The sequence below is a fragment of the Microcebus murinus genome, chromosome X (assembly GCF_040939455.1).
Source record: "Microcebus murinus isolate Inina chromosome X, M.murinus_Inina_mat1.0, whole genome shotgun sequence".
Taxonomy (NCBI): Eukaryota; Metazoa; Chordata; class Mammalia; order Primates; family Cheirogaleidae; genus Microcebus; species Microcebus murinus.
The window spans coordinates 48,918,119-48,940,027 of NC_134136.1; positions in this window are offsets into that span (position 1 = coordinate 48,918,119).

A 21,909-nucleotide genomic window follows, 5' to 3' on the forward strand; every position below is an offset into this window, starting at 1 on the left:
GCTCAGGCTCTAGGGATTAGTCCAACAACAAAGAAGTAGGATTCTACAGTTGTTTGGCTTATAGGGTGGGGTGTTTCAGCTCATACATTGATCTATTTCCCTGGGACACAAAGTATTATGACACATTGGTCAGGGCACTGATTCTCCAGGAGACAATATGCTGCTTCATCTCAGACCTTGGGTGGGTTGCCCAGGGACTATTTTCCTGGGATGCAGGGTGCTGCTTCAGCTTATACACTGGATATATGTGATCACTCTGGGTAGCCAAGGACCTGTGTTCCCAGGAGACAAAAATACAACTTCAATTCCTGCCCATGGTGGCTGAGGGAGGGGTATGTGTAGTAGTTCTACCTCCATTTGACCCCACAGGGATGGGTAAAATGATTGCTCTCAGCTTGTCTTGGTAACTGGGGTTGTTCTGAGGTGACTTAGCCCCAGTGATGAAGGAGAGCCATGGCTACTTGTCCCCAGAGCAAAACACACTCCAGCCATAGTTCCAGTTCCAAAGTGGCATAGCATAGTAGCCATGGTTGCATTGGGAATGGGAACACTGTTGGCTCCTTCTCTGGGGGAAGGACAGCTATGTGGATTCCAGGTAGCTCCCTCAGCTGGGCTTAGTGTCTGTAAGGACTGTGCAGGACCCCACTGGTGAGGTCTGTAGAAGTCTGAAGTGTAGATGGGAGTTTCTGGGTTCCTTTTGCTTACTTCCTCACCAAAGGGAGAAGTTTCTTCTGGTTACCAGCTGATCCTGGTTGGGGGAAGAGTTGGTGGAAGCCCAGAGTTTTCTTCTGTTTTCTATGTGACCATTCTGAATTTCTGTGCTCCATCAGGTTTCTTTTATCCATCTTAAAATTGCCATTCTTAACTAGACTGACTAAGAAAAAAAAGAGAGTATAATTAAATTGCTAAAATCAGAAATGAAAGAGAGGACATTACTACTAACCTTATAGAAAACAAGAAGCATTATAAAGGAGTATTATGAACAACTACACTCAAATTAGATAACCTTGACAAAATAGAAAAATTTCTAGAAATACACAAACTACCTATACTGACTCAAAATACATGGAAAATCTTAATACACCAATAACTGGTAAAGAGAGATTGAATCAGTAATGGAAAATCTCCCAACAAAGAAAAGTTCAGAATCAGAAGACTATGCTGGCGAATTCTACCAAGCATTTAAAGAATAATTAGTTTGCATGGAAGAATATGTATACAATGGAATATTACTCAATTATAAGAAACGATGGTGATCTTATATTTTTCTGGATAGACCTTGAGCCCATTTTCCAAAGCCCATTTTCCAAAGCCCATTTTCACAAGATCGGAGAATAGGCTCCACTTGTACTCGCCATCAAATTGGCACTGACTGATCCACACTATAGTGCTCATATGGTAGTAATATTCTCCAGGGATTAGGGGGTTGAGGGGGGTAAACTCACAACTAATGGATGCAGTGAGCATTGTAGAGGGGAAGGACGTGCCTCTAATCCTTGCTTAGGTGAGGCAAAGTCATAAAATGTAACAAAATGTTTTTACCCTCATAACATACTGAAATAAAAATTTTAAAAACTAAAGAAGAAAAACAAATAAAGAAGAATTAACACCAATACTTCTCAAACTCTTCCAAAAAGTAGATTACTTCAATGTATAAGGTCAGCATTACCCTAATAACAAAGCAGACACAGAAACCAAAAGTAAATTACTAACCAATATTCCTGATGTCTATAGATGCAAAATTCCTCAATAAAATACTAGAAAACTGAATTCAACAGCATATTCAAAGGATGATATACCATGATCCAGTGGGATTTATCCCTGGGATGCAAAGGTGGTTCAACATATGAAAATTTTTTTAAAATATAATACACCACATTAAAGAAATGAAAGAAGGTAAAAACACATGATTATCTCAATTGATGTAGAAAAAGTCTTTGATGAAGTCCTCCACCATTTCATGGTTAAAAACACTCATCAAATAGGAATAGAAGGGAAATTCCTCAAACTGATAAAGGAGATTTATAGAAAACCCACAGCTATTACACATAATGATAAGAGACTGAAAGCTTTCCCCCATTAGATTAGGAACAAGATGAGAGTGACCACTTTCACCAGTAAGATTCAACTAGGTCTCTGTGTTTCACTAGGTCCATGTCTTCCCCATTTCCTTGATACTAGGCAGGAAAGCTTCAGTCAAGTATCCCTGAAGAGACAGTCCCCAAATAAACTGCTGTCTATCAGAAGAGCTGTACTTTCTTGTTCAGAAGAGATTTGCTTCTCCTATATCCAAAGTGGTATATCCCAAAGTACTTATTTTTCTCAGTGTGGAATTGACTTTACCTTCATCACTTTAATCTCCTGCCACTTAATCTCACTTTTGTTTAATTTTTCACACTATGTTTCATTCAGTAAAACTTTTTAAATTACATATATACATTTCAAGGGGAAAGGAGTTCATTGAGCAGTTTTGTTCAATCTTTGTAAATCACAATGCTGTAAACTAATTTTTTAAATATTACATCTTTGGAGAAGATACATATGATAGTAGTGAATTATAGAAAAATAAAGCCATCCTTAATGATTTTAGTTTTTACCAGCCCCTTCTAAAACTCATGGTGAAATTTAGTTGCCATTGTAACAATATTAAGAGGTAGAGCCTTTAAGAGGTGATTAGGCCATGAGGGCTCTGCCTTCATGAAAGGATGAATGGATGAATACTGCTATTGTAGAATAGGTTAGTTATTGCAGGGGGGAGATTCTGATAAAAGAATGAATTTGGCTGATTTTCTCTGTCTCATGTGTTTGCTTACACCTCTGCCTTTCTGCTATGGGATGACCCTCACTGGATGCCAGCATCATGTTCTTGGACTTCCCAGCCTCCAGAATCATGAGCTAAATAGACTTCTTTTTATAATAAATTATCCAGTTTGTAGTATTCTGCTATAACAGCAGAAAAAAAACTAAGATGTGTAATTAAAATGCTGAGACTCTATTTTAGAAAACAAAGAATTTTTGAATACATAATTAATTGCAAGGAATATTTGATATGGAAAATTATTAATTTGTTTTCAAATTAATTTACAAATTTATATTTATCATAATGAAAACATAGAATTTTAAAAACTAGATAAAATTTTAAAATAGCTTAACCTGACTAAAAAGAATGTGTGGATGTGTATTGCCAGAAAATTATAAATAGTGATGATAATAAAGAAGAATTATAATTGTGAGATATTTGAAAATTAGAAATCTATTTTAGGCCAGGCACAGTGGCTCATGCCTGTAATCCTAGCTTTCTGGGAGGCCGAGGTGGACAGATTGTTTGAGCTCAGGAGTTCGAGACCAGTCTGAGCAAGAGTGAGACCCCGTCTCTACTAAAAAATATAAAAAATTAGATGGGCGTGGTGGTGCATGCCTGTAGTCCCAGCTACTTGGGAGGCTAAGGCAGGAGGATCACTTGAGCCCAGGAGTTTGAGGTTGCTGTGAGCTAGGCGGATGCCATGGCACTCTAGTCTAGGCAACAGAGTGAGACTCTGTCTCAAAAAAAGAAAAATAAGAAATTTATTTTAAGGCAATAATAATTAAAATTTTTTACTGGGGAATAAATAAATAAATAAATAAATGGGAGAAAGTGAATACCTAATGAGAATGCAATATGTGATATTAGATACATTTCAAATCAATGAAGAAATGGCTTAGTCAATAAATGGCATTTTAACAAATAGCTACTCATTGATATAAAAAATTATACTGCAACCTTGTCTCACTATTCATAAAATCAAAAATCAAATAGAATTAAGATTTAAGTGCTAAATTGAAAAGATAAATGTACTGTAAAAAAGTATGTAGGGTTTTTTCCCAAAAATCATTTAGTTGGAAAGCACTTTTTAAGGATTGTACAAAATAAAATTTACAAAATAAAGTTATTTATGCATTCTATTTTGTGCTGGTGTTGCAAAACTAGTGTTTTCTCCTGTAATATATGCAATATGGGTGTTTATTCATAGAAAAGTTACAGAGTTTAGAATATTAATTTTAGGATCAGTCAGCTGAGTAAACTTCCTTTTAGTCTTCAGTGTTTTGATATTTGGTTTCTTAGTGTATTAGTCTTCTAGGGCTCCCATAACAGAATAACACAGGGTGAGTCACTTAAGCAGTGGAAACTTATTTTCCCACAGTTCTGGAGGCTTAAAGTCCAAGATTAAGATGTCAGCAGGTTTGGGTTTCTCCTGAGGCCTCTCTTCTTGACTTACAAGTGGTCACCTTTTTGCTGTGGCCTTTTCTCTGTGAGCACTTATCTCTGGTGTCTCTTCTTCTTCATATAAGCACACTTGTCATATTTGATTAGAGAACTTAAGTTGGTCTAATTTAACCTTAATTAGCCCTTTAAAGACTCTTTCTCAAATTCATTGGAGTTTAGAGGTCCAACATATGAATTTTGAGGGGGCACAATTCAGCCCAAAATACATTGGTGGTCAAAGAATGCATCTACAAAATTACAGATAATGATAGCTAATCTATTCTTTAATGACATTTATGTCACTTATTTCTTCTCTTGAAATATTATATCAGCACAAATCCTAGAAATGTTTATTTTTAATAGCTTTGATATATAATTGTTATATAAGGAACTGCACATATTTAATATATACAATGTGATGAGTTTTGACATATGCAAGCACTTTGCATACCGTAACCACAATCAAGGTAACAGACATATACTACATGTCCCAACGGTTCCTCCTTTCCTTTTTATTTTGTTTTTATTGTAGCAAAAATTAATATGCAATGTACCCATTTAACAAATTTTCAGGTGCACAATACAGTATTGAAAACTATAAATGCTATGGAGTAAATCTAGAATTTATTCACTATTTCAAAAAGACTTTATACACATTAAACAGCAACTTTCCATTTTCCCCACCCCCTATCCCCTGGCAACCATTACTGTATTCTTTGTTTCTGAGTTTGACTATTGGAGGTACCTCATGTAAGTGGAATCATACAGTATTTGTTATTCTGTGACTGGGTCATTTTATTTAGCATAGTGTCCAGGTTCATCCATGTTGTCAAAAATGGCAGATTGTTTTTTCCTTTTTAAGTCTGAATAATATTTTATTTTATGTATACTTAACATTCTCATTGTCCATTAATCCTGAGGGATACATGAGTTGTTTACAAATCTTGGGTATTGTGATTAAAGCTATAATGAAAATGGGGGCTCAAATATCTCTTTGAGATCCTGGTTTCAATTTCTATGGATATATACTCAGATGTGTGATTGCTGAAGCATATGGTATCCTAGGCCATTTTGCAATGCTATAACAGAATACCACAGACTGGGTAATTTATAGTGAACAGATACTTGTTTCTCACAGTTCTGGAGGCCAGGAAGTCCAATATCAAAGTTCTGGCACATTTGCCAATTCTGATTCAAAGATGGTTCCTTGAATGCTGTATTCTCTGGAAGAGAGGAAAGTTTAGTCTTCACATAGTGGAAGGCATAAGGGCAAAGAGGCAAAAAAGAGCCAAACTCACCCTTTCACAATGGTGGCCTAATCACCCCTTAAACGTCCCACATCTTACTATAGTGACAATGGCAATTACATTTCAACAGGAATTTGAAAATGGACAAACATTCAAACCATAGCAGATGGTAAGTCTATCTTTTACTTTTTAAGGAATGTCTATAGTATTTTCCATAACTGCTGCACCATTTTGAGTTGATTTTTGTGTATGGTATAAGGATCCAATATCAAATTTTACATGTGGATACCCAGTTTTCCCAGCACTATTTGTTGAAGAAACTATCCTTTCCTCATTGCATATTCTTGGTAACCTTGTCAATGATCAGTTGACCATATATCCATAGATTTCCAGGCTCTCTATTTTGTTCCATTGGTCTATAAGAGTGTCTTTATGCCAGTCCCATACTGTTTTAATTACTGTAACTTTATAATATATTTTGAAATCAGATAGTGTGATATTTCCAGCTTTGTTCTTCTTTTTCCAGAGCCCTTTGTCTATTCTGGGTCTTCTATTGTTCTATATGAATTTTAGGATTGATTTTACATTTATATAAAAAAATACCATTTCAAATTTGGTGGGGATGACAATGAATCATAGATCACATTGCGTAGTATAGACATTTAAAAAATATTAATTTTCCAACACGTATAAACATGAATGTCTGTCCATTTATTTGTGACTTTTTACATTTCTTTCCTCAATGTCTTGATAAGTTTCCAGTATACAAGAAATCTTTCACCTCCTTGCTTTAATTTATTACTAAATAATTTATTTCTTATGTGATTATAAATGTGAGTGTTTCCTAATTTCCTTTTTGGTTGGTTTATTGTCAGTACAGCCATGCATTGCTTAACAATGGGATATATTCAGAGTAATGCATGGTTAAGCAATTTCATCATTGTGCAAACATCATAGAGGGTATTTATACAAACCTAGATGGTATAGCCTGATACACACTGAGGCTCTATGGTATACCCCATTGCTCCTAAGCTACAGACATTTACAGCATGTTACTGTAGTGAATATGTAGGCAATTGTAATGGAATGATAAGTATTTGTGTATCTAAACATATCTAACATAGAAAAGGTATGGTAAAAATGTATTATAATCTTATGGGACAGCTGTTATATATGCAGTTGATCATTGACCAAAACATTATGTGGCACATGATGACTATTTATTAAAAAGCTATTCATTTTCACATGTTGATTTTGTATCCTGCAACTTTACTGAATTCATTTATTATTTTGAGTATATTTTTTTAATATGTGGGATCTTTAGAGGTTTCTACAAATGGGGTTATGAACTGCTAAGAATCATGATTTTCCTTCTTCCTATCCCATTAATATGTATTTCATTATTATTTGCCTAATTTCTGTGGAAAGGAATATGTTGAATAACAATGGCAAGAGTTGGCATCTTTGTCATATTTCTGAACTTAGAGGAAAAGCCTTAAATTTTTCACTGTTGAGTATTGTTTTAACTATGGGCTTATCACATATATCTTTTATTATGTTGACATACACTCCTTATATACCTAATTTGTTGACTGTTTTTATCACCAGTAAGTGTTGAATTTTGTCAAATACTTTTCTGCATCTATTGAAATGATCATGGGCTTTTTTGACTTCAATTCTGTTAAAGTGGTCCATCACATTATTAATTTGCTTATTTAAACATCCTTGTGTACCAGAGATAAATTCCACTTGATCATGGTACATGATTCTTTTAATGTAATATTGAGTTTGGTTTGCTAGTTTGTTGAGGAGAATGTTTGCATCTATGTTCACCAATTATACTGGCCTGAACTTTTCTTTTCTTGTAGTGTACTTGTTTGGTTGTTATCAGGGTAATGCTGGCCTCTTAAAATAACTTTAGAAGTGTTTTCTCCAGTTTCATTTTTTTCAAGAGTTCAAAGATTGGTGTTAATTTCTTAAATTTTTGGTAGAATTTATTTGTGAAGCCATTTGGTCCTGGGCTTTTCAGTCTTAGCCCATTCTGTGTTGCTGTAAAAGAATGCCTGAGACTGGATAATTTATAAAGAAAAAAGTTTGTTTTTCCTCAATATTCTGATATCTGAAACAGTTCAAGATTGCGTATCTGGTCAGGGCATCAGGCTGATTCCACTCATAGCAGAAGTTGAAAGGGAGCCAGAGTATACAGAGATCACATATCAAAAGAAGAATCAAGAGAAAGAAGTGGTAGATTCCAGGCTCTTTTTAGCAAACAGCTCTTGTAGGAGCTAATAAAAGTGAAATCATTCACTAACACCACAGGGAGGACACTAACCTATCCCTGAGGGGGTTTATCTCCATGCCCAAAATACCTCCCATTAGGCTACACTTCCAACATTGGAGATCAAATTTCAATATGAGGTTTTTGAGGGTCTAAATCCAGACTAAATCAACTTCTCAGCTCCAGAATTTTTATTTGGCTCTTTTCAGTGGTTCTGGTCTCTTTATAGATATTCTCATTTTGTTCATGTGTCATTTTCCTAATTTACTTAGTTGTCTATATGTGTTCTCTTGTATTGCACTAACTTATTTAGGATAATTATTTTAAATTGTTTGTCAGCATTTATAGATCTCCATTTCTTTAGGTAAGTTACTGGAGATTTGTTTTGTTTCATTGGTAATGTTATATTTCCATGATTCTTTTTGTTCCTTGTAGTTTTGAATTTGATATTGGCACATTTGAGCAATCAGCTACCTCTTTCATTCTTTATGGACTGGTTTTGGAAAGGGAAGACTTTCACCAATTCTTCTTTCTATGAATTTCAGGAGCTTCTCAAATGTTTACAGTGGATATTCATGCTCCACTACTCTCCCTCTTTCCTGGAAGAGACATTTCAGAGTTGTGTGCCTTCCTCTAATTTCACAGAACTGTGCTAGCTGTCGTAAGCTGTGTTCCCTTTCCCCTAGAGCAGTATACATGTAGACTTGTACATTGGATGCACACTCTCATCCTCTCTCTCCATCCTGTGGGATAAGTCTCAAGATTATACACTTTCCCTCAATCTTGCAGAGCCATTCAGACTGCTATAAACCTCCTGTCCATTTTCCCTAGGAAAGTTCACTGAAATGCCAACAGGTTGAGTGCAAGTTCTGTTTCCCTCCCTACCTCATGGAGAAATATCAAGGTTATTCACCTTCTCTCAATCCCACAGAACCATGCAGTCTGCTGAGAGCCACCTGCCCTTTTCCCTAGGGAAGTGCACTGGAAGTCCAGGAGGCTGGGTGCAAGCTCCACTTCTCTCCCTGCCTCCTGAAGAAGAAATCTCAGGGTTTTATACTTTCTGTCAATCCTACAAATATTATCATACTTCTTAGACCCCTAACCTCTTTTTTTTAGTTGCCTGTGGGTGTTCTAACTATACTAATCACCCCAGTGCTCTGAGTGAGGTGAAACAGGCAGCACCCTGAAAGGTTAGAGATGTCAGATACATGCTTCATTCCATCTATCTCCTAAGGGAGAAATTTTTTTATTTCAGAAATTTTGAGATGTTTTTCTACTCTTTTCTGTTGACCATTTTTTAAAAGTGTATTTGCTATTTTATGCAACCATCATCACTATATATTTCAAGAATATTTCCATCACCCCAAAAGGAAATTCCAAACTTATTAGCAGTTACATGCAATTCACTTTTTGCCCCATCCTCTACCAACCATTCATCTAACTTCTGGCTCTATGGATTTGTATATTTTCAACAATTCGATCCATCCATGTTGTAACATGCCTCAAGTACTTCATTTATATTTATGGCTGATTATATTCCTTTATATGTATATACCCATTTTTGTTTATCCATTCATCAGTTCAAGGATAGATATTTGTTTTCCATCTTTTGGCTATCATTAATAGTGCTGCTAGGAACATCTGTGTACAAGCTTTTGCTTGACTATCTCTTTTCAATTATTTGGGATATATACCTAGAAGTAGAATTTCTGGATCATATGTCTGTCCTTATGCCAGTACCATACTGTTTTGTTACTGTATCTTTGTAATAAGTTTTGAAATCAGAAACTATGAGTCCATGAACTTTGCTATTTTTGGCTACATGGAATCCCTTTAGTTTTTGTTGTTGTTGTTTTATTTTGTTTTTGAGACTTGGTCTCACTCTGTTGCTCTGACTAGAGTGCAGTGGTACCATCATAGCTCACTGCAACCTCAAGCTCCTGGGCTCAAGTGATCCTCCTGCCTCAGCATCCCAAGTACCTAGAACTATAGGCATCCACCACCACACCCAACTATTTTTTTCTATTTTCTGTAGAGATGGGATCCCAATATGTTGTTCAGGCTGGTCTTGAACTCCTGTCCTCAAACAATCTTCCTGCCTCCACCTCCCAAAGTGCTTGGATTACAGGCATGAGCCACCGTGTCTGGCCTCCCTCATTCTGAAGGACAGTTTTGCCAGACATAGCATTCTGAAGTGACAGGTTTGTTTTATTAAAAAAATTTTAGCACTTTAAATATATTATCTCCATGCCTTCTGGTCTTTCAAACTTAAAATGAGAAATTAGCTGATAATATCATTAAGGATTCCTTGTGTGTGATGAATTGCTTCTGTTTTTCTGCTTTCAACATTCTCTTACTTGGTTGGGCAGTTTGATTATGTGTCTTGGTGTGGATCTCTTTGAGTTTATTATACTTGAAGTTCATTGAGCGTCTTGGAATTATTGCTTCATGTCTTTCATCAAATTTGGGAAGATTTTACCCATTATTTGTTCAAATACCCATTATTCCTCTTTCTCTTTTCTCCTTCTGAGACTCCTACAATCCATATGTTTTTCTGCTTGGTGGTAGTATTCCACAGATTGCTCAGGCTCAATTTTTATTTCCTCTTTTTTGCTTTTTGCTCCTCAAACTTGATCACTTATTTTTTTCTTTTTTTAATTTTATTTTTTACTTTTGTATATTTATTAGTTTTTAATGCAAGATATTATGGAAGTACATTTTGGTTACATAAAATGCATTTGCCTTGCTCAAGGCAGGGCTACAAGCATGTCCTTCCCTCACACAGTGTTTCCCATTTCTATTAGCTGTGTGTTTACACCCCACCCCCTCTACCTCCACCTCCACCCCCGACCTGACCAGCACCCAGTGAGCATTACTACCATGTGAGCACCTTAGTCTTGATCAATTAGCACCAGTTTGATGGTGACTACATGTGGTGCATGTTTTTCCATCCTTGTGATACCTCACTTTGAAGGATGGGCTCAATCTCTATCCAGGATCATATAATTGGTAGTAGATCACCATTGTTTTTTGTATTTGAGTAGTATTCCATGGTATACATATACCACATTTTATTAATCCACTCATGTATTGATGGGCATTTGGGTTGTTTCCACATCTTTGCAATTGTGAGTTGTGCTGCTATAAATATTCTAGTGCAGATGTCTTTTTATAGAATGTCTTTTTTTTTTCCTTTAAGTAGATGCCTAGTAGTGGGATTGCTGGATCAAATGGTATTTCTACTGTTAGCTTTTTGAGGTATCTCAAAATTACTTTCCACCGGGGTTGTACTAAATTGCAGTCCCACCAGCAGTGTAAGGGTGTTCCAATCTCTCCATAACCACACCAGCATTTGTTATTTTGGGACTTTTTGATAGAGACCATTCTGACCAGAGATATCTTAGGTGATATCTCATTGTCAGTTTATTTGCATTTCCCTAATGATTAGAGATATTGAGCACCTTTTTATATGTTTGCTGTCCATTAGTCTATCTTCTTTTGAAAAATTTCTGTGTGTGTCCTTTGCCCATTTATTGATGGGGTTGTTTGATTTTTTTTCTTTTTGATTTTCTCAAGTTATATATAGATTTTTGCTATAAGCCTTTTATCAGATGTGTAGAAAGCAAATATTTTCTTCCATTCTGTAGCTTGTCTATTCACTCTAAGGACAGTTTATTTGTCTGTGCAGAAGCTTTTTAATTTGATCAGGTCCCATTTGTTTATTTTTATTGCTGCTGTGATTGCTTTGGGGGTCTTCTTTATAAATTCTTTACCTAGGCTGATGTCTAAAAGAGTCTTCCCTACATTTTTTTCCAGAATTCTTAAGGTTTCATGCCTTACGTTTAAGTCTGTTATCCAACATCAGTTGATTTTTGTGAGAGGTAAGGATCCAGTTTCAATCTTCTGCATATGGATATACAGTTTTCCCAGCACCACTTATTGAATAGAGATTCTATTCCCCAGTGTATGTTTTTGTCTGCTTTGTCAAAGATTAGATGATAATATGAAGATGGTTTTCTATCTAGGATCTCTGTCCTATTCCAAAGGTCTGTATCTCTGTTCTTGTGCTAGTGACATGCTGTTTAAGTTACTATAGCCTTGTATTTAAGATTGAAGTCTGACAGACTGATGCCTCCTAATTTGTTCTTTTTCCTTAAGATTGCTTTTATTTAAATTTTTCTAACTATAAATTAGCTGATTCTTTCTTATGCCTGCTCAAATTTGCTCTTGGACCCCTCTAGTAAATTTTTTATTTTGATTGTTGTGCTTTTGCACTACAGAATTCTTCTTTGATTCCTTTTTAAATTTGTATCACTTTACTTATATTTTAATTTTTTCATATATTGTTTTCCTTACTTATTTACCCATGTTTTCCTTAAGCTCTGTAAGCATATTAAAGACACTTGTTTTAAAGTCTTTGTGTATCAAGTCTGATGTCTAATCTTCCTCAGGGATGGTTTCCTGTCAATTTATTTTGCTCCTTTAATTGGGCCATGTTTTCTCTTTTTCTGTATGCATTGTGATTTTTTGTTGAAAATTGGGTATTTCACTATTACAGTGTAATGACTCTGGAAACCAGATTCTCTCCCTTTCTCTGGGTTTGACATTTTAAAATTTTGATTCTTGAAAGCTATAATGGTTAATTTTTTTTGAGACCTTCCTCCAAAATTTTGAAAACTAAAAACCTATTTCTTGTTTATTGCCATCACTAAGGTATTGATTCTTTTACCTTGAGTTTAGCTAATCTACTGCTAGATATTTCCTTGAATGCCATTATCTAAAACAAACAAAAAAGCACAACAACAGAAAGCAAAACAAACAACAAACAATCTTTCCCAGGCTTTGCCAATTGTCTCTGTGCCCATTGTTCCTGTTCTGGAGTACACCTTCAACATTTACGTAGGCTTGCTAGGCCTAGGGATCTCCCTGATGTGTAAGCTTAAGAAAAGACTTCTCAGATCTTTTCTGAGCATTAATATTGTTTGGATATAAGTAGTTTTCTAAATTTCCTTCTATACACAGCTGCTTTTCAGTCTCATAATTCCCCCAAAAGTCTCACCCCAGACTCTCCGTTAGGCCTTAGATAGTCGATATTAAGTATTCACTAATGATCTCTTTTCTCAAGAAACTGTGGGTCTACAGTCAACCTTGTAGCTTTTGTTAACAGTGCCCACTGATTTTTCTGCCTGAATTTTTAGGAAGGCAAAACAGAGTCAAGCACCTTCCATAAGTCCTTCTGATATCTCTCAGACAGGTTAGAAGAGATGTAGACAATAATTGTCAAATAGGGTCCTCTCCTTCTGGTTCAAAGGAGGGAATGGGACACTGGGATCATGCTGCTTCAAGATCAAAACTGCTGCAATGCTAGGGAGGGGTGGGACAAGAGCATGCGAAAATGTCACAAACTTTCCCACTATTTTGAAGGTGGCTTTTTCTCGACTGAGCATTCACTTGGTTGTTGTAAACCTTTCACTCTTTTCCAGAACTCTAACAAAGTTGATTCATATAGTTTCTTCTTGTTTTATGTTTCTGTGGAAGAATTGGAGCTTACACCTTTCTAGTCCAATGTTTGTTCCATGGAATCCATCTTTCCCTTATTGTAAAAGGTATCGATTATCAGTTTTGTGTATTTGCATATATATTTTTTACTCTCTTGGTGAGAATTTAGTAAAAGGCCTACAAAAAGTTTATAACCTACTTCCAAATTCAATTGGACTTTCAAATACCTCAAGTTCAATATATACAAAAATAATCAATTTTTTCTCTAAATTGGGGCTTTTCCTAACTTCCTGGGTTCTACAGGGAGCACTAATTATATTTCATTCACCCCAGTGTGAAAACTGTCTTTCAATGTTGACTCTTGTTTTTCTCTTAACTATATATGTATGATATTTTACTACAGATATTCGTTGTACTTAACACAGTATTAAATAAAATGTTCAGCACCTCCATCTCTAGTATCCTATTCCCCTGTGTCTCTCTCCTAGATTCAAACTGTTTATTTCCCACTATAGGACATTCTTTTCTTTTTATAACAGTTCACATCTTACAACATTTGTCCCCGACCTTTCTGGTACCAGGGACCAATCAGTTTCATAGAAGACAATTTTCCATGGACCAGGGGAAGGGGGGAGATGGTTTGGGGATGATTCAAGTGCATTACATTTACTGTGCAGTCAACCTCTCTGCTAATGATAACCTGTATTTATTTGCAGTCACTCCCCAGAGTTATCATCGTTATCTCAGCTCCACCTCAGATCATCAGGTATTATATTATCATAAGGAACATACAACCTAGATCCCTCACATATGCAGTTTACAGTAGGGTTCGTTCTCCTGTGAGAATCTAATGCCACTGCTGATCTGACAGGAAGCAGAACTTATGCAGTGATGTGAGTGATGGGTAGCAGCTATAAATACAGATGAAACTTCACTTGCTCACCTGCAGCTCACCACCTGCTGTGTGACCTGGTTCCTAGTAGGCCACAGACCAGTACTAATCCTTGGCCCAGGTGTTGGGGACTGTAGTCCTACAAGACTCAGCCCCATAAATTTCCTTCAGTGATGATTTTTCAGGCTTCCATTGTATCACCAGCACCTGGAAAAGTATCTACACATATTGAATGTTGAAAACTATTTGTTAATTTGATGTTGAATGTTTCTCCTGTCCCTCAAAACTGTCTCATCTTTAAACTCTTACATTATCAAAGTATAAATTATAATACTCATATTTTTCTATCTTGTATTGTTCTCCTTGGAATGAAAAGACAAAGAAAGAAATAAAGAGATTAACATAGATTGAGAATTTTTCATATACCTAACATTTTACAGGTGTTTTATGTAAACTAAAATACATGTTTTAATGACAATCTCCATTTAGAATTATGAGAGCTTAGATAACTTGTACAAGGTTACATAAATGGTACATAGGAGAGCAAAACTGGGTCTGTTGGCCTGCAGAATCCATCATCTTTCACATGCTGTATACATGCTGTCTCAGAATAGGTGTTATCTTAGAAAAGCTTTATTATGTTTACGAGTATTCCACATCTATCCTTACCTTTCCATTTCTGGTATCATCTTCTCTGGGTTCATATTATATCACCCGTGCAAGAGCCCCTTATGTTTCCTAGGGCTTTTTATTCCCATGCATTTTCAGCTTTATATCCTCAGCAAAACTGATATGTAAAACAAAATTAAACAACAGCAACAAAAAATCAAACTCTCAATAGTTCACTTTCCTCAAAACTGTTCAATGCTTCAGCATTGGTCTCAGAATGTAGTGCACATTCCTTGATTCAGTGCCTTCTGTGATTCTGAGCCCTTTCCTGATGATCCCAATTATAAGTTCTATACATCATATGAATGAAAACACTGTTTTAGGCTTCTTTTTAAAGTTTTATCTGAAAAACCATATCTGCAGTGTTTTCTTCCCATGTCTAGATCCTATGCAAAATTTAATTTATGTGCAACAGAAAAATAGAATAATAGAGTAAAAGTTAGAAAATTTTTTCATTTCATTTCATTTCAATCCCATGTTATCTTTTCTGGTAGATAGTATGCTCTGTAAGAACTCATCTTCACTAACACTGAACAGTGTATGTCACAGAGTAGACATCCAAACAGTTGTAAAAATAAACAAATCTTCAGATTAGAATTCTGAAAAATATCTGAGAGTGAAATAACCTCTTTCTTCTTTCACTCACATAATGCAAAAATGAGAGAAATACTCAGGAATGCTGACATAAAAATAAAATTTTACCCTGACATGTTGTACAGTATAAAGTAATGTTTAGGAACACAGGCATGGAAGTCAGATAGCCAGGGTTTAAATCCTTATCACAAAAGTTTCTAGCTGTGAGATCTTGGATTAATCCTTTTCTAAAATTTTAGTTTCCTGCTCTATATTATAGAGATAGAAGATTTTGTAGTATTCATAAATTATATCTTGTTTCTCTGTGGCATCCATTGTAATTGCTCCTTTAATGTTCCTGATGGAGCTTATTAGAGATTTTTCTTTTCTGCTTTTCATTAGTCTAGCCAAAGGTGTGTCAATTTTGTTTATTTTTTCAAATAAAACCTCTATGTATACAAACTGGAAAATATGGAGGAAATGGATAATTTCTTAGAAACACACAGCCTCTCTAGGCTCAACCAGGAAGAAATAGAAATCCTTAACATAACAATATCAAGTAATGAAATTGAAACAGCAATAAAAAATCTTGCTAAAAGAAAAGTCCTGGACCAGATAGTTTCACACCCGAATTTTACCACACTTACAAAGAAGAACTGGTGCCTATACTGAAGAAATTATTCCACAACATCGAGAAGGATGGAATCCTCCCCAGCACATTTTATGAAGCGAACATAACCCTGATATCAAAACCAGGAAAGGATGCAACAAAAAAAGAAAACTACAAACCAATATCCCTTATGAATATAAATGCAAAAATTCTCAACAAAATCCTAGCCAATCGAATCCAGGTGCTTGTCAAGAAAATAATCCATCACAACAAAGTGGGCTTCATCCCAGGGATGTGGGGATGGCTCAGCATATGCAAATCTATAAATGTAATTCATCATATAAACATAAATAAAAACAAATATCATATGATCCTCTCAATAGACGCAGAAAAAACATTTGACAAAATTCAACACCCTTTTATGATAAGAACGCTCAACAAAATAGGCATAAATGGGGCTTACCTAAAAATGATACAAGCCATATATGACAAAACCACAGCCAATATCATACTAAATGGAAAAAATTGAAAGCATTCTCACTTAGAACTGGAACAAGACAAAGTTTCCCACTATCACCAATTCTATTCAGCATAGTGCTACAGCAATCCAAAGAGCAAAATTAAGGGCATTCAAATGGGAGCAGAAGAGATCAAACTCTCACTCTTTGCTGATTACATGATATTATACCTAGAAAACGCCAAGGATTCAATCAAGAGACTCCTTGAATTGATACATGAATTTGGTAAAGTCTCAGGATGCAAAATCAATACACACAAATCGGAGGCATTCATATATGCCAACAACAGTCAAAGTGAGAACCAAATAAAAGACATAATTCCCTTCACAATAGCAACAAAGAAAATAAAGTACCTAGGAATATATTTAATTAAGGAGGTAAAAGACCTCTACAGGGAGAACTACGAAACACTGAAGAAGGAAATAGCAGAGGATGTAAACAGGTAGAAGAATATACTATGCTCATGGGTCGGCAGAATCAACATTGTTAAGATGTCTATACTACCCAAAGTAACCTACAAAGTCAATTCAATCGCTATCAAAATACCATCATCATTATTCACAGATATAGAAAAAATAATTTTATGCTTCATATGGAACCAGAGAAGACCCCATATAGCAAAATCAATCCTAGGCAATAAAAACAAAATAAGAGGTATCAATTTACCAGACTTCAAACTATACTACAAGGCTACAGTAATTAAAAAGCTTGTGACTGGCACAAGAACAGGGACATTTACCAGTGGAACAGAACAGAGAACCCAGATATAAAACCATCCTCATATAGTCAACTAATCTTCGACAAGGCAGACAAAAACATACACTGGGGAAAAGGGTGCTAGGAAAACTGGATAGCCACATGTAGAAAACTGAAACAAGACCCACACCTTTAACCTCTCACAAAAATCAACTCATGCTGGGTTACAGACATGAATATTAGGTGTGAAACTATTAGCATTCTAGAGGAAAATGTTGGAAATACTCTTCTAGACATTTGCCTAGGCAAAGAATTTATGAAGAAGACCCCAAAGGCAATCACAGCAGCAACAAAAATAAATAAATGGGAATTGATCAAACTAAAAAGCTTCTGCACAGCCAAAGAAACTATCAAGAGAGCAAACAGACAACTCACGGAATGGGAGAAAATTTTCGCAAGCTATACACCCAATAAAGGGCTGACAACTAGAAACTATTTAGAACTCAGGAATATCAGCAAGGAAAAATCAAACAACCCTACCAAAAAGTGGGCAAAGGACACCAACAGAAATTTTTCAAAAGACTGAATAATGGCCAAGAAACATATGACAAAATGCTCAAAATCTCTAATCATCAGGGAAATGCAAATCAAAACTGCAATGAGATATCACTTATCTCCAGTAAGAATGGCCTTTATCAAAAAGTCCATAAACAATATATGTTGGCATGGATGCGGAGAGATAGGAACACTCCTACACTGCTGGTGGGCCTGAAAACTAGTTCAACCTCTGTGCAAAGCAATATGGAGATACCTTACAGTGATACAAGTAGATCTATCATTTGATTCAGCAATCCCATTACTGAGCATCTACCCAAAAGAACAAAGGATAATCTACAAAAAAAGACACCTGCACTCAAATGTTTATAGCAGCACAATTCACAATTGCAAAGATGTGGAAACAACCCAAGTGCCCATCAATACATGGGTGGATTAATAAAATGTGGTATATGTATACCATGGAGTACTATTCAGCTCTAAGAAACAATGGTGATCTGGCACCTCTTGTATTATCCTGGATAGAGCTGGAATCCCTATTAGTAAGTGAAGTACCCAAAGAATGGAAAAACAAGCACCACATGTACTCACCAGCAAATTGGTATTAACGGATCAACACCTCAGTGGACATATAGGAATAACATTTATCGGGTATTGGGCAGGTGGGAAGGGGGTCGAGAGGATGGGTATATACAAACATAATGAGTGAGATGTACAACGTTTGGCAGATGGTCACACTTGAAGCTCTGACTCGAGGGGTAAGGGGGCATGGGCAATATACATAACCTTAACATTTGACCCTCTTAATATGCTGAAATAAAAAATAAAATTAAAAAAGATACATTTTAAGAATAAAAGAATATAGGGATAGAGATAGTACCTACTTCATAGTGTAGTCATAATACCTGAAAAAATATTGACATGTATCATCTTCATTTCTAGGGTCTCCTGTGTCCTAGAACTTCAGAGACAAGGGTTTATTGTGCAGACTAAAATTAACCTTTGAAAGAAGAGATATTTTTTCACAAATCATGATGCTTTACTGGCACAGCTGGGAATTTCATTCCTCTCCCAAGTTGAAACTCCATTGCTCTGCTTTGCTGTAATTATCCTCCCATGAACTGAGCCTCACCTAAGGTTACCATGCACAATTTTTCCTATACTCAACATTTTCACTGTTAACATTATTAATGGCACTAATTAACAAGTACTAATTTAAACTTATAATCATGACTTGTAATTCAGTAATTCAATAAGGCCCTATAAGTTTTCACTGAGAATCAGTGAGGAATGCATATGCATTTAGTCATATATTAGGCTTAGATTCTGGTGCACTCTTAATACTATACAGTATATTTTGAAAATTTTATCAGAAGCTGCATTGATAACTCAATGGTATCTTTTCCAAGGAAGGATTTAATATTATTAAATATATTTTCCGCCTCTTCAAAGCCTATTTCTTCATGTTTTCCTCCACTGGATTTCCATGATAGCCATAATTATACCAAGAAAAAAAGCAAGTGAAATGAAGCAGGTGATAATAGATAGGATAATGAAAAGTCCCCTTTCTAATAAATTATAAAAACATATTTCTGGTTGCAAATTTCTTGTTTAATTCTATATGGAGAATGGATGTAGTGGAGGGAGACCCTTATCACTAAATCTCAAAATTTTGGAAAAGAGAATCCTCCTAGAAGTTAAAATAAATTCCAGACAAATAAAATTTATTCCAAATAATCAAACCACACCTAATACACAAATTGGAAGAGATTATATTGTAGAATATACAAAAGAAAAATAATCTCAATTTACCTTGAACTTATTTATAAATTAGTGGCCTTAAATTGGCCATTGAAGAAAGATGGTTGCCTTCTTTTCCACACAGGTCCATATAACTACTTCTAATTGTATCATTTGGGGAACAAATTGATCTAATCTGGCTTTTCTATACAGCTTCCTTTATACAAAAGTAATATTCTTTTTTTCTTATTTTTTATTTTGCAAAAGATTTTTTTAAATTTCAGAATATTATGGGGATATAAATGCTTTGGTTATGTATATTGCCTTTGCACTACCACAGTCACAACTACAAATATGCCCATCCCCAGGTGGTGCACACTACACATTAGGTGTGAATTTTCCCATCCCCACCTCACCCTGCCACCTGCCTGACACCCAATTCATATTACTTACATAAGTTTTCATCAATTAGTACTAATTTAATGGTGAGTACATGTGGTGCTTGTTCTTCCATTCTTGTGATACTTCATTTTGAAGAATTGATTCCAGCTCTATCCAGGAAAATACAGGAGGTGCTATATGACCGTTGTTTCTTATAGTTGAGTAGTACTCCATGATATACATATACCACTTTTTATTAATCCATTCGTGTATTAATGGGTGCTTGGTTAGTTTCCACATCTTTGCAATTGTGAATTGTGCTGCTATAAACATTCTATGGCAGATGTCTTTTTTATAGAATGTCTGTTTTTCCTTTCAGTAAATATTCAGTAGTGGGATTGCTTTATCAAATGGTAGTTCTACTTTAGTTCTTTGAGGTATCTCCATATTACTTTCATAGAGGTTGTACTAATTTGCAGTCCCACGAGCAGTGTATGAGTGTTCCAATCTCTGCACATATTCCAACATTTGTTGTTTTGGGACTTTTGTATAAAAACCAATCTCATAGTAGTTAAGTGATATCTCATTGTGGTTTTAATTTGCATTTTCCTGATGATTAGAGATGTTGAGCATTTTTTTTTCATATGTTTTTTTGCCATTAGTCTGTCTTCTTCTGAAAAGCTTCTGTTCATATCCTTTGCCTACTTTTTAATGGATTTTTTTCTTGTTGATTTTCCTCAGTTCTATATTGCTTCTAGTTATCAGCCCTTTATCAGATGTGTAACATGCAAATATTTTCTCCCATTCTTTAGGTTGTCAATTTGCTATGATGATAGTTTCCTTGGCTGTGTAGAAGCTTTTTAATTTTATCAGGTCCCATTTATTTATTTTTATTTTTGCTGTGATTGCTTTTGGGTTCTTCTTCATAAATTCTTTGCCAAGGCTGATATCTATAAGAGGTTTTTTTACATTTTTTTCTAGAATTATTATGGTCTCATGCTTTAGGTTTAAGTCTGTTATCCATTGCAAGTTGATATTTGTGAGGAGTGAGAGGTGCAAATCCTGTTTCAGTCTTCTATATGTGGTTGTCCAATTTTCTCATCACCATTTGTTGAACAGCATTTCTTTTCCCCAGTGTATGTTTTTATCTGCTTTGTCAAAGATCAGATAGTAATATGAGGATGGTTTTATGTCTGGGTTCTCAGTCATATTCCATTGGTCTATGTCTCTGTTCTTGTGCTGTTACCATGCTGTTTTGGTTACTATAACCTTGTAGTATAGCTTGAAGTCTCATAGATTGATGCCTCCAATTTGTTTTTTACTTATAGTCACTTTTGCTATGTGGGGTCTTCCTGATTCTGTATGAAGTGTACAGTTACTTTTTCTAGATCCATAAAAATTTATATTGGTATTTTAATGGGAATTGCTTTGAATCTATAGATCACTTTGGGTAGTACATAAATTTTCACAACATTGGTTCTGCCAATCCTTGAGCATGGTATGGTTTTCCATCTGTTTACATTACTGTTAGTTTAGTTTTTCATTGCATTTAACATAAGGCAAGTGGAGGGATGTGGGTGAAGTGTTACAATGCAAAGTTTCACTATCACAATTTAAATAAATTGCCTTTTTATGTATCCTGTATGATCCATGAAACTTTTGGAATTCTTTGTCACTGTTCAGGTGAACAATATTTGGAAGGCAAGATGATATCAGCCTTTATAACACAATAGAAGTACAATGGCTTATAAGGATCCTATACAATTCTCCCTGCTTATTTCTCCTGGAAATCATGTTATTTTTCTAGTTGACAGAGTGTAGAAACTAATTTCATATTTACTGGCCTTTAAGAAGTGTTTATATTGCTGCTCTAGTATTAAAGCATATATTTTTGTCACAAACAGAAATATCAGCCTGGTTTCCACTGCATTATAATCTCTAGTTTTGCAGTTTAGGGTGATAGTGGGCCATAATTTGTAGTGAATTATTATTATTATCAAAACTCAGG